Genomic DNA, 12715 nt, shown 5'->3' with positions numbered 1-12715 from the left:
TGTATTGCCCAAGCAGAGAGTGAAAATGCTTTATGATACCAGAAAGACAAAAGGAAGATCCTCAGATATTACAAAGCCGGGACCGGGATTTAATGTCTTTAAAAACACATCGGTGCCTCCAGCCCACCCGCACGATGACGTGAGACACAGCCCATCACCGTTACGATTGGCTGTGGGGTTTTGGGTAACACACTGATACAACACTAAACAACAACATATGCACTGCATTTGTAATGAGATTGGACTTTTAACCTTCGAAAGCAGTGGGAAACAATGGGGCTTTTAAAAATACCAGCTCAGAGGTAAGGAGAGGGTCAGCCTAATACAATTTATAAATATAAAACCAGTCGCATAGCTGAGCTTCACTTTAAAACATAAATTATTTGAAAGAGTAAGAGGAAACCAGAGGAGGAGGGAGAAAAAGAAAGTTGGCAAAAGGGAAAGAACTAGGAGACAGCGGAAGAGATGGGAGAGGAGGGGTGCACAGCCTCTCACAAACTGCCCCACTACCCAGGGAATTACACCCCTCGGGGGCTCCAGCTCACACCGACACTACTGACCGCGTGTCCATTTGCCTGAGCTGCAAACCCTGACCACCAAAATCTGGTGGCCACCTTGTCCTCCCCACGCACCCTGAAACGCAACCAAATGTTCGTTCCTTCAAAAGGCCTGAGCTCAAAGGAGCAGGGGACAGACGCTCTGTCCGGGCTGCTGAGCCAGATGAGGCTAAGTCAGAACTTCAGCTGCTATAAATGTGCCCAGGGCAGATCCAACTGATTTCCACTAACTTAAAGGGCTTGATGAACTTGGAGACTACCGTGAGGTTAAAGCTCCACGTGCCCACAGTGTCACAAAAAAATAAATACAAAATCATTGCTGTCTTTGCCAGTGCAGGCCAGTGCCTTGGGCCATGCTTCAGCACTGCTCTGTACCACAGCAAGAGCTGCCCTTGGGGCAAGGGGACGGCAGACAGGTCCTCCCTCCTCATTCTTCTCTCCCACTCCTCCTGGCTCCCCTCCTCTCCCCAGTTTGGCCCAGCACAACCCAGAGATCAGCAGGTTTAAGTGAGAGCCACCAGCTTTGATCACATTTTCACGTGCCAGGCTAGTGGCCGTTTTGCCGTGTTTCCCTCACACCAAACAAACACATTCCCTCACACCAAACAAACACATTCAAACAGTGGCAAAGAAAAGGAGGGGATAAAGAAAGGAACTACTGAAGAAAAAAACAGAAAACGTGAGGATTCAAGGTAACCAATTCTGGCACCATTTGTGGCAGAAACATGGGCCTAGACAGGATCACGCTGAACTCAGATCCCTGTAATCTCTAACACACAGCACACTCTATTTTGGGAGGACCCAGAGGACATTTCCTTCATGTATTATCAGACATTACAGGCCGCTCAGCACCATTACTCAGAACCCTACTGAACCAACTTCAGCTCTCTGCAAAGAGACCAAGTGCTGCCACCCTGACCTGCCTCAGGAAGAGCAGAAGAGCTCCCCAGTGCCTCACCACCTAGGAAACAAAACCTCCCGCTCCATGGGGGACAACAGAGAGAAACCTCAAGGCTCCTTTCTGGGAAATGGGAGGGGGCTTAGAGAAGGCCAGCTTCCCCAGCCTCCGTGCAAGAGCTCCCTGTTATCCTCCGTATTACAACTTACCCAGCCCCGCTGTCCTCCTGCATTGCCACATTGCCCGGTCAGCCGCTGGCTTGCAGACAGCCCTGGCAGCCCTGCTACAAGGCCATCGGACCCTGGGGGATAGGATGGGGGGAAAACTCCTTTTTTTAAGCATCCTTATCTGCTTTCAAATCATGGCACCTGCCACAGCCTCGTGCCAGGCTCCAGTTCTCCTCCAAGCGTTACCCAGGGCGCTGCCATGGCACTTGGAGGCGGCACCTCCTGCTCACGAGGCTGAGCAGCACTGAAGCAGCCGGGCACTGCAGTCCCTCGTCAAGCAAAACGACTCGAGGAGGATTTGGCAGGAGAAAGAGCAGCAAAATCTGACCTGAGTCAGATGCAGCTCTCCAAGAAATTCCTTTTCACTTGCAAGTGACATGCAGGCTCGAGCTGCCTTCCTGTGACTTACCAGCACCCTCCTGCAAGGCGGCATTAGAAAGGAGCCTGTCACCCAGGGATGTTTTTCAACAATACTTCATGTCCTCTTTTACTGTCTTCTTTTTAAGCCACTTCCAAACTCCGTTCCTTTTGCTCCCTACTCAGATCAGACTAATAAGAACATCACCTCAGGGAAAAGACTCGTACACAGACAGACTTCCTCTTCAGAGGATCAAACAGTCCAGACTGTTCCTTTTCAAGTTTTATTAATCCTGGTTCATAATTTCCACCACATCATTAGTCATTTCCTATTATTGAATAGCTGGTAGCAGCATCATCGCACAGTAAATAGCAAGATAACCATGCCACCTGCAATTTCTTGGCTGATACCTACCCACAGCCACATCTGGGTAAAAGACGAAGAGGTAAAATTAAAAGCCAAACCATGTCGACTTTTTTGATCTGTGGCTCATTTCTTTTATTCACATCATCTGCTCAGCTGGCTACATAAGCTGCAGCAGACCTTGTTTAAAAGCAGCTCCAGAAGATTAGCACTAAAACCAGTAGTTTGGAAACGTGGTGATTTTCACTGGAATTCCCGTTCACGCAGCACGCGGGGTCTTAGGGGAGGTGGCTGGTTATCAGGGTTTATTATTTGTTTGGTTGCCTAAGCTTTTCCTAGCTTGTCAACATCCTTTAGGTAATTTTGCCACCAAAAATGGGCAGAGAATTCAAATGCCTTGAAGCAATCTGTTTTCTATTCAGTTTTTCTTGCCCTCTTCCCCAGAAAAGCTTATTTTTCTAATAATATCCTTTTCTTTCTACCATCTGGCTCAGAAGACTAACAAGGAGACAGTACCCCGAGCTTTCCAGTTTCAGTGTCACATCTCATACCCGAGTTTCTGGAGTGTCTTTTTGGACACCCTTCCTTCTTCCCTTGCCAAAAGGGTCCCCCCCTCCTCCCCAAGTTCAGGGTCGGGGTTTCTACGTGGCTCACTTTGTTCGGCGGAGCTGGACAGAGCCTGAGTCAGAAGCGTGCGGCTGCAATACCCAAGGGGCAGCTGGTAGAACAGTAAGGGCTGTTCTCTGCCCAGGCAGTGGCACTTCTCCTCTTTCCTCGTTTCCCATTATCTCAGTGCATTTTCCAGCTACAGGCCCTCCCTCTGGCCTGCAGTTTCCCCACGGGCTCTGCAGGAGAGCCTCACAGCGGCTCCACGCCAAGTTTGCCGAAGACAATGAGTCTTTCCACCATCTCCAGGGCAGGCAGCGGAGTCCCCAGTTCCCAGGACTGCGAAAGGATTTCCTCCTTTTCACTCGTCCTCACGAATGCAGGCTGGTACATGGAGCACAAGCACTCGGGCTGAAGCGTGACCCTCGCAGCAAGGAATGGCTTAGGGCTGATGGCAAGGCAGGTTGCTGCCACAGCCTCCCTGCGTGCCCTGAGGCAAGAAGTCACTTGCCATTAGACTTTTTCGGCTCTTGTTTCGATTCGTGCCCCATTATTCTGAACACAAATATTGCTTATTAGAGGTCAGCTGAGTCCTAGGCGAAAAGGGGTAATTAGATGCCTACTGACTAATGGGTTTAACAGCCTTTCACGGAGCTCTGCGAGCATGGCTGCTTTATCAGGGCTTTCTAAAAGTGTGATCTGCCAACCCCGTGCATTACAGCTCTTAGCCAGGCCCGCAGATTCCTTCCTCTGGGAGCTCTACGGCCCTTCCAGGTGGAGCTTGGCAAACCTAGGAGCAGGGTTACGTGACTTGGCTGCGCAAGGCTGTGGCAACGCCTACGGCACTGGCACGCCCTTGGCTCCTTACCTTACCCTGACTCACCTGCCACCGCTGGCGCTCAGAGCTTCAATCTGCCAGCAAGAGGAGGCAGGAGCTGCCACGCCTGGGTGGGTCTGGCCATGTTCACACCGCCCCAGCCCTGTGACCCAGAGCTGGTGCTGTCCGTCTTCTCCTACACAAGGAGAGAACGGTCTTTCATAATCCAAGGGGTCCCCACTGGCCATATGTTTCTTTATACTTACGCATGGTTTTATCTCTATTATCCTATATATGCATAAATTTATACTTTTAACATAAACATATTTATATAATATACATAAACATATTTCTCTCTATATATATATTATATAAAACATGCTTATTTTGTAAAATAGAATAAAAGCTGACTTCCCACAACCAGCTTTCAACTCCCTTGTCTGCTTGGGTGCACAATCCAGACCTACTCATTCCCTTTTCTCCAGTAATGCACAGAGCACAAGAATTGCTCAGGTAGTGTACTTCTCTATATGCCCACCCCCCAAACTATCATTTTCCTCTTTTTCTCTGACCCAACACCCTAATTCCACATGAGCTTTTCATGTCTCTGTGTCCTCTGGGGTGTAAGCAGACAGAATTATTCCCCTCTTGAGCAGGAAACAGAGAGGACATCACCACAGGTCAAAAATACTGCACTTCCATGGCATGATATTTCAAAGTACTTTGCATTTTACCGCATTTCTGATTAACACAGTGTGGAGCACTGAGCTCACCAGCAACGGAGACAGAGCTCAGAGGAGTACCCAGTAAAAGTCAGACATGCCTTTAGTGCTTCCAGACAAAAGGCTGATAAAAGGATCCACCTCGTACAAGGCCACGGTGGCTGCAGCAGGGATGCATCTCACTACCTGAATCCCAGGACCCCTTTTTCCTTTCCCACTCCTGCACGTCTTACACACACCACGTTCAGCTTGGACAGGAGCTGCCTTCCCCAGAGCCACCCCTGCCCTCAGCTCTGCTGGCTCCTCACAGCTTCGCCTCACCTAACTTTAGGAACTCAGAAGCAGCGCTCAGTTAGGGACCTCAAAAACTGCTTTTAGCGAGTGGAAGAGTGGATGTTCAGGAAGTTGAGTTCCCACCTGGAGGTGCCTTGTTCCTGCTCTTCCAAGGGAGCCTAGAGCCTGAGCTGTAGGGAGCCAGAGCTAACCGGAGCTCCTTCAGTAAGCCAAAGGGGATGAATCAGGCAACGGATCCAAGGGGAGTCCCCCAGCTCCTTGGCTGTCACAACAGCCTTTTCACTGTCACACAGGCAAGGGGCTTACCTCCCTGCTCCCCTTCTACTGAACGTGAGCTGATCCTGCACAATAAAACCTTCCTCCCTTCCAGGAGTGCAAAGAGCTCTAAGTAGTGTTCCTAAAGTATCTTGAGACCTCCAACCATAAAAGCGTAAATGGCTCATCTTCCCAATAACAGTAATAAAATCCTGGAATTGGCAACTTGACCGTAATTGCTGCATGGGTATCATAAATTGCTTTTCCCACCTCAAAATGAATTTCCATGAATCATGGCTTTTGTTCTCATAGCAAGTTACTTTTTGCCCTTCTGATGGAATTCCTGCAGTAACGATGGGGGAAGCATGTAATGGAGAATGATGGGCATCTTTATCAGCAAAGTTGGGCACATGAGCCATAGATCAGAGACACACATTTCTGGTACAGTAACATCTCAATAGCTCAGCTAGGACGGAGAAAGCCTGTTGATTTTGACATTCTGTACAGATGAGAGAGTCTTTAAGATCCTACAATCCTAAGAGTTGGCCAAAAGGAAGGAATCATTTCCATTCCCATTTTTGAAATGGGAAACCACAGCAGTGAGCAACTGATCAAAACCATGGAGTCTGAGACTGGAAACTGAGCCCAGATCAGGCTATAAGCCACTTTTTTTTTTTCCCCCCAAGGAAACTTCTGCCTTTGCCAGGACCCTGGTCATAAAGCTGCTGTGTAACTGCTCCATGAGAGCAGCCACCGCTGAACTCTGCACCAGCATCCAAGAGTTTGACCCCTACTGTGGTCCTTCAGCCCCCTGCAGGACCAAACCCTGACATCCCGGTTTTGAAAGCCCAGCATTTGACGTTCCCTCACAGATACAAACAACAGGTCTTAATTCAAGAGAGAGTCAGGATGTAGCTCTTTATAACAAACCAGGAGAAGGGAAAGGTTTGCAGTGGCCCGCAAGCACTTAGCAGTGCACTGAAAAGCTGCCTGGCACAGCATGCCCCTGCAGACACCACTTTCTGCCCTAATAGCGATCCTGATGGCTGAAGCTGTCCTGACTTTTATCAGCAGGGCAGCCTCGCACTCTGCTCAGACCCAAATGATCAAGTGGCCTTCACAGCAGCCACCACTTCCTATTAAAAGACTACAAGAGATTAAGAAAGGATAAAAACAAGTGCTTATCATTTGGGAAGTAATGTCGCTGGTTATCTAAAGCAACGTAATTATATCACAAGCTTTATCTGTGAGTGGCTTTTTCCTTCCAGGGGGTAGGAATAGAAAAACTTTTCACTTCATAATGAGTCCTATTGAAACCCCATTTTGCCCTTGGCAAAAGGCCATTATCCAGCAGAAACATGTAATCATCCTAAAAATGCATAATGGCATGGAAAACGGACAAGTAGTTTCTTGAAATATTGTTTGTAAAAGGCCTAATTTATAATGGGGATTGTTTGTGTTAGGGCCTTTTGGCATGTATGGTTAACAAGAACTTGCTGTTCCGCTGCCAGTTCGCTTAATCAAGAGGGCCTTGTGCAGGCCGCGGTCGATATGGCCGTGGAAACAATGGGAGCTTTTTCCAGTCGCTGCCCCATCACGACAGAGGGAGCGCCCTGCTGTTTCATCCGCCGTTGTCCTTCGTGATTGACGCCGCTGATGTCAATGTGCCGCATCGACACGCACACACGATCAGATTGATCGCACTGCTGTGGCTATCTGAAAAAAAAAATATTAGGACCGATCTGGCAGCGCCATTAACTGAGGCCAATCATGCAGCCATAGGCTGTCTGTAACAATGCCATTGTACGAGCAGCGCCTTCCCTGTGGAAACGCAGCGGTTTGCACACACGCCATGAAGGAAACCTCTGGGTTGGGCACTCTGACACGCGAAGAACTGCAGCATGTGCAGGAGAAAACGTTCTCCAACGGGAAAGGAGGAAGGCTGCAGGAAATGCTCCTCACCTGATGGGTTATCGGGGTCAGAGTACACTTTGGTTGCATTTAGTATCCACAAAAAGGAGGATGGTTCCACTGTATCTGGTTATATGTTTATCACATGTACTAACAAATTCGTAGACACACCAGGCATCCTGGTCCAGGGAAGCTCCCTCCGGTTCATAACCTCTGCAGATGCCCAAAAAACCTTTGTAATCCCTCCAAGCATCTTCCTTTATGGTCGGAAAAGCTGCGTTCAAGTTCCACAAACTGCTCGTGGCAGAACCAGCACCATGCCCCCATGCCAGGGCACAGGAACTTTACCCCAAAGCAGAGCTAAAGTGGAAAGCCAAGGGCCACGCAGGGTAAGGGGCAGCCTGGGCACTACCCAACACGGCTCACACCACTGAGCCAGGGAGCCATCTGCGGAGGGTGAGGAGGAATCGTGGCTTTCAAGGTTCGTAGTGCCAGGATCTCGGCTGGAGGAGCTGCATCTCGTTACACAAAGCAGGCCCTGGCTGCGGGTACGGCAGTTGTGCCTCGAGGCCTCCAGCACAGCCGAGGCCTATTGTGCCTGGCACTGCACATGCGGTTATTTTAAGCCGGTCCTTGCTACCAAGAGCTTAAAATTGACACAGAATGGTATTTTTAACAAAAGTACAATAATTGCCACAACTAAAATGAAAACAAAGCTATAATTTGGACAGCTTGACAGTGTGTGAAGGCCTTCTGTAGAGAAATGTAATTCAAGGCATTTTTGTCTTTCGGGCGTTTTTGCTGGATCCATGGGTATCTCCCTAACGTATAGAAATAAGAACCCTTCTTTATTTGCTCCAAAGCTGTGTTTGTACAGCAACTGCTGAAGAAAGAGCTTCTTCCTTCCATAACCAAATAAAATGATCCCTTAGGATATTTATAGTCCTCACGGCCCAAAGGCATCGCTTGGCTCTCTACCACAAGCCCGGCTCCGTGTTACTATATTAAAAAACGCGAAGATGTAATTACGGGGTACTCAAGCCAGTGTCTGCAGACAAAACCTGCCAGAAGTGAAGAGGCATTTGCCTTCACACAGAGACAAGAGCCTGGATTATTCCCACTTTGCAGCCCAGCACTCTTCCAGGTAGAGGGCTGATGCTGCCAGGCCAAAAACTCCTTGTGCCTTTGATTGTCCGGTTTTCTTGTACCTTCCTCTCCTCGTCTGCGAGTTTCTGCCCTCCAAGTGCTTGCTAATGTCCTTGGGCTGGCAGTTACTACCCACAGCAGGGCAGCAGAAGGAAAACGTGCCCCCTTCATGGTTTAATCCAGCTGGTCCCTGTGGGGCTGCAAGCACCAAGCATCAGCGTGCAGGCTCCATCCCCAGGCACGAATCCCGGCCAGCCCTGAACCTGCCCCCAGGTGACTGCTCAGGGTTAGCAGGTTTAGGGCCCAGAGATCTTCATTCTCCCATCACCTGTGCGAGTGTCTCCACGTGGCAGAGTGGAGCTAAGAAGAGACCAATCCAGGCACAGCACCACTTTCTCCGAGGCCTCAGGACACCCGCACAAGTAGCTACAAAGGAGTGAAGTTATGAAGAAAGAAAAAGCACTTTTCCTCAGGGCGCATGAGCTCTGACAGGAAACTTTAGAGAAACTCTGGGGGAGGGATAAGTCATGGGGATGATGAATCGCCCACTGGCCTCCCAGACTCCTTTCCAATCCAACTGTCCTTAGGAGGGTTTCCTCTGAGCCGAGCACAAAATCCTCTCGTAAATACACACGGAGTGTCGGGGCGAAGAAGCCAGGCATAAAACCCCCAGGCAGGCTGAGCATTAGCAGAGCTGACAGCGAGGCAAGTTGTTCACCTGCTCCTTCCTTCCCAGGTCAGTCTCCAGTTCCAGCAGCCTCTCGGTTTGTCCCTTACTGAACATCACTGACAAAAAGCTGAGTATTTCCTGGAAGAAAGCAACGTGAACAGCAGGAGCCCTTGTCCAAACTCAGCACAGCCAAGCCAGCCCCAGAAGGGCTGAAAAGCAAAGTTTTGCCCGTTTTCAGCTCAAAGCAACCAAGTCTTCCATACTGCCCAACCAAAGCCAAGAGCCCCTCTGTAACACTCACCCTGCAAACCTCCTGCCGAGCTCATTTGCTCTGGGAGTCTACAATAAAACCGCGAGTTTCAACATTTGGCAGTTTGATTCTGCAACGAATGGGACAAAAATCTTTCAAGTGGACGATGGAACACCGGGATGCTCCCCGTACCCTCACACCACTCGCACCCAGCCTGCAGCTCGGCCCAGTCCTGCTTGTCGCTTTGAGCTCAGAGCCCTGCTGCCCTTCCATGTCCCCCGTGTCACGCAGCGTCTCCTTACTACAAGATTTCCCCCACTTTCCTCTCTGGCCGGGTGCAGAGGGGACCTCTCCAACGCAGTATCCGCAGTGCCACCTTCTGGCCTGCGACACGAATCCCAGCCACCCAGCGAGGCCCTGCTGCGGGAAGCCTTGTCCTTCAGCCTGTCCCCACGGTGGTCACCAGCTCTCCTGGCCACATGGAAAATCGTGTTGTGCGATGGGCTTCACAGCACAACAGCCACACCGGTGTCGGTCACCGGGCTGAAGAGCTCAGGGCACTCAGCCCTTGGGTTGTGCCCCACACAAGCACCACGCCACGGCTACTCCGCTCCTCCCCGTGGCACAGCCAAGTGCCACCACCCTTTTCTCCGGCTCGGGAATCCCCGCGCTGCTTTCCTCCCCAGGAAGATGTATAAGGGCAGGAGAAACTGCCAATTCCCTGCGCTTTTTCTTGGCCTGGTGTCCCAGAGCTAGAAATAGGCTGCTGCTGTCGCTGCCAGCAGCAGCGTGTGAAGTGTGCTCCAGAATCAGATCACTGCAGCCCGAAACCAGCGGCTCTGCAGCCATTTTCAGTGCCTGAGGCTCTCACCTGCCCTGCAGCAGCTCCTCAGCTGCCTCACGCCCTCGGCGTATCAGCAGGTGCATTTCCATCGGGGACGATCTCAGATCCCTATCCTGAAGCGCAAAGACGAACAGCTACAAAGGAAGGGAGAAAACACGTCACCAGGAGCCTTTACGTCGCCCGCTGGACTTCTGTATTAATTCTCCACAACATTATTTACAGCCATACTAAAAAATTAAGTGCTTCATGGAGCTTCTCTGTGGGTTTTGGCCGCGTGGAACAAATGCGATTTCCTGATGCTTGTATCACGTTGGCAGCGTGTCAGCGATTTCAATGCATCTCTCTAAATAAGGACTTAATGCTCATTTATTATAGGCCCCATTATACCACTCTCAGCGGCTAAAAGGGCCTCGGTTTTTGGCAGAAATGTCATTTACACCCACCTTATGTCCTTTTTACTGCGTTCAGATCTGATATAAAAGAAAGAGACAGTGTATTGCACAGCTCCAGCTTGCATCCTGGAAGCCAGAAGTTTTCCACTGCCCCTGGCTTTGGCCAACTGGGAAGACATTTCAAACCAAGAGCCCAGCCTCCACTAATACACTTATTTTTCACTTCCTTGCATCTACAAAGCCCCTTATAAAGCTGTACCAGCAGGGAAAAACAGTGTGGCACAAGCCTTGCCTGTTTTGTCCCTACTCTTCTGCACCCTCTCTATTAAAGAGGCAGGGGTGAAGCATTCCTCACCATTTATTCCTCAGGCTCTAAGCTCTCGGAGACAGGGATTGCCTCCTACACGCATGGACCATGCCTGGCACAGAGGACTCTGATCTTGGCTGGCCACTACAGTAACACACAATAATATTTGGATGAGGAGAGTTTACACGTGTGGGAAGTCCCACTGGCTTCTAGAATAAGTCTCCCGACTTAGCCTGGGAACTGCAATTGGGAGATGTAATCATAACAAAACACAGCCTTTATCTCCCAGCGGGAACTCTTCCAAAGGCCATTTTTCTTAAACCTTATCCATCCCTTTGTAAAATATATGTCTTTAAAAAAAATGAAGAACTTTCCAACTGAACTCACATTTCCAAATATGATTTTTATATTAATACAGAGTTTTGGGGAGAAATTGGCCAAATTCCAATCAAGCTATCGCCACTGCAATTAAAGTGATTTTTCCGTCTGAATATATCCCTGACATGGAAAGAAATTACACTATCGCTGTATAAAGCTGTTTTGATAGATCAGTTCCCTCACTGAGCATATTTTATACTCATCAAAACTATTTATACATCCTCACATATCAAAGCTATTCTAGGAATTTCGAGTCTGAATACTATTAGTCATTCTTGAAAGAACAAACACACACGGTACCCTTACTAATGCAGAGTATAGATACGTAAGAAGAAACAGATTCCCTCTTCTTGCCTGCTGGGGTGCACGCCTGCACGGATCACACATCCCAGTGCAACCAAAGATTCTACTGAGCTTAATTAAACAGCAACAAAAGAAGGCAGTTTCAGTCTCTTTTTAAACAAATATGCGCTAAATACGCACCAAATCAAAACTCCTTAGCACACACTCCTATGAGATTTTGTAAAATCCAGCTTAATGGAATTAGGCACTCGGATCTAACTGAATTTCAGTGAGATACAGACACCTAAATCCCTGAAGCTCCTTTGGAAACTCCTGTCTTATCCAATACATGGTTCGCTTTCAGCTGAGAAATACCTTAGTAATGGTACACTTAACACTCAACAGTCATTTGACCTATTTTACTAATGTGTTTGGGAAGGAGGTTAATTAACAGTGGATAGCTATATCCTTAAGCTTAATTTTTCCAACAACCCTGCTCATAAAAGGAAAAATTGAGTACATATTAAAGGAAGCAAGCAATTAAGTTGCACAAATAGTGAGCTCATTGAACTGCAGCTGACTTCTATCATGTCAAAGAACAACTAAACACAGAAGCAATGAAAAGATTGTTGCCACGACCACCACTGAGAACTGCCTGGCAATAAAGATGAATAACTTCCTACTTGAAGATTACTGATTAAAGCTCTTAGAAACCAAAAGGTTAGACGTAGGCATATCTGTAGCAAAATATTTTAATGCATGTTTGGCAGATTCTGTAACGTATTTACAGTGGATTTAAAGCAAAGATTTATACAGCTCTAGTAAACTCTGTTTTAAGCAGCCTTTAAAATCACTGCAGTTCCAAACATCAAAAGTACAGGGGGAACCGGTTCATTCTGATGCCTTAGTGATGGAGCTACCCCTACTGTTTCCTAAATACAGAGGTGGGGAAAAGGAAAGTCGAATATTCATAGGCCCGAGCACAGTGTGGGAGGGAACTGGGCTAAGCTGGATGAACGGCATATACAAAACGCCTGGTCAGCACCGGCTGGACCACGTGCCTAGAGCTCTGTGGCAGAATTTGTCACCATCCCCAAGTGCAGGGCGACGTGAAGATGTACAACCCTAGAGCCCCTCTGTGACTTAAAAAAACAAAATCACATCTCTGTCCTCTTGGCCCTTGGTCTACCATGACCTAAGGAGTTAAGGTCCTGTGTCGGGCACAGTTTACTGCACCAGGTGGGACATTGCTGGAGGAGAGGGGAAACAGCCCTGGCCACCTGCTTGCCACGGGGCTGCGCCCCTCTGCATGCAAAGCCTCCCGGAGGTGCGGGCAGACAGACAGACAGACAGCCTTAACCCTGGACATCCACACGTGGGACCACATGGCTGCTTCAACTGGTTGATTCGGTTGTCTTGCAGCAGATCTCACCACTGT

The 12715-nt window shown here is 48.8% G+C and overlaps 1 long non-coding RNA gene across 8 annotated transcripts in view; it reads right to left on the bottom strand.

Annotated features, from left to right (window-relative positions):
- LOC118250339 (uncharacterized) overlaps positions 1-12715 on the bottom strand; it is a 108474-nt gene that overhangs the window by 12545 nt on the left and 83214 nt on the right. The window contains exon 6 of one of the 8 annotated variants that reach the window (XR_004779426.2): positions 9946-10052. The exons of the other annotated variants lie outside the window; for them this stretch is intronic. This is a non-coding gene — a long non-coding RNA (uncharacterized LOC118250339). The remainder of the gene's footprint in view (positions 1-9945; positions 10053-12715) is intronic. 8 annotated transcript variants of the gene reach the window in all.

The sequence above is a fragment of the Cygnus atratus genome, chromosome 5, assembly GCF_013377495.2.
Source record: "Cygnus atratus isolate AKBS03 ecotype Queensland, Australia chromosome 5, CAtr_DNAZoo_HiC_assembly, whole genome shotgun sequence".
Taxonomy (NCBI): Eukaryota; Metazoa; Chordata; class Aves; order Anseriformes; family Anatidae; genus Cygnus; species Cygnus atratus.
The sequence above is the reverse complement of the archived record's forward strand: the minus strand, read 5'-3'. Positions and strand labels throughout refer to the sequence as shown.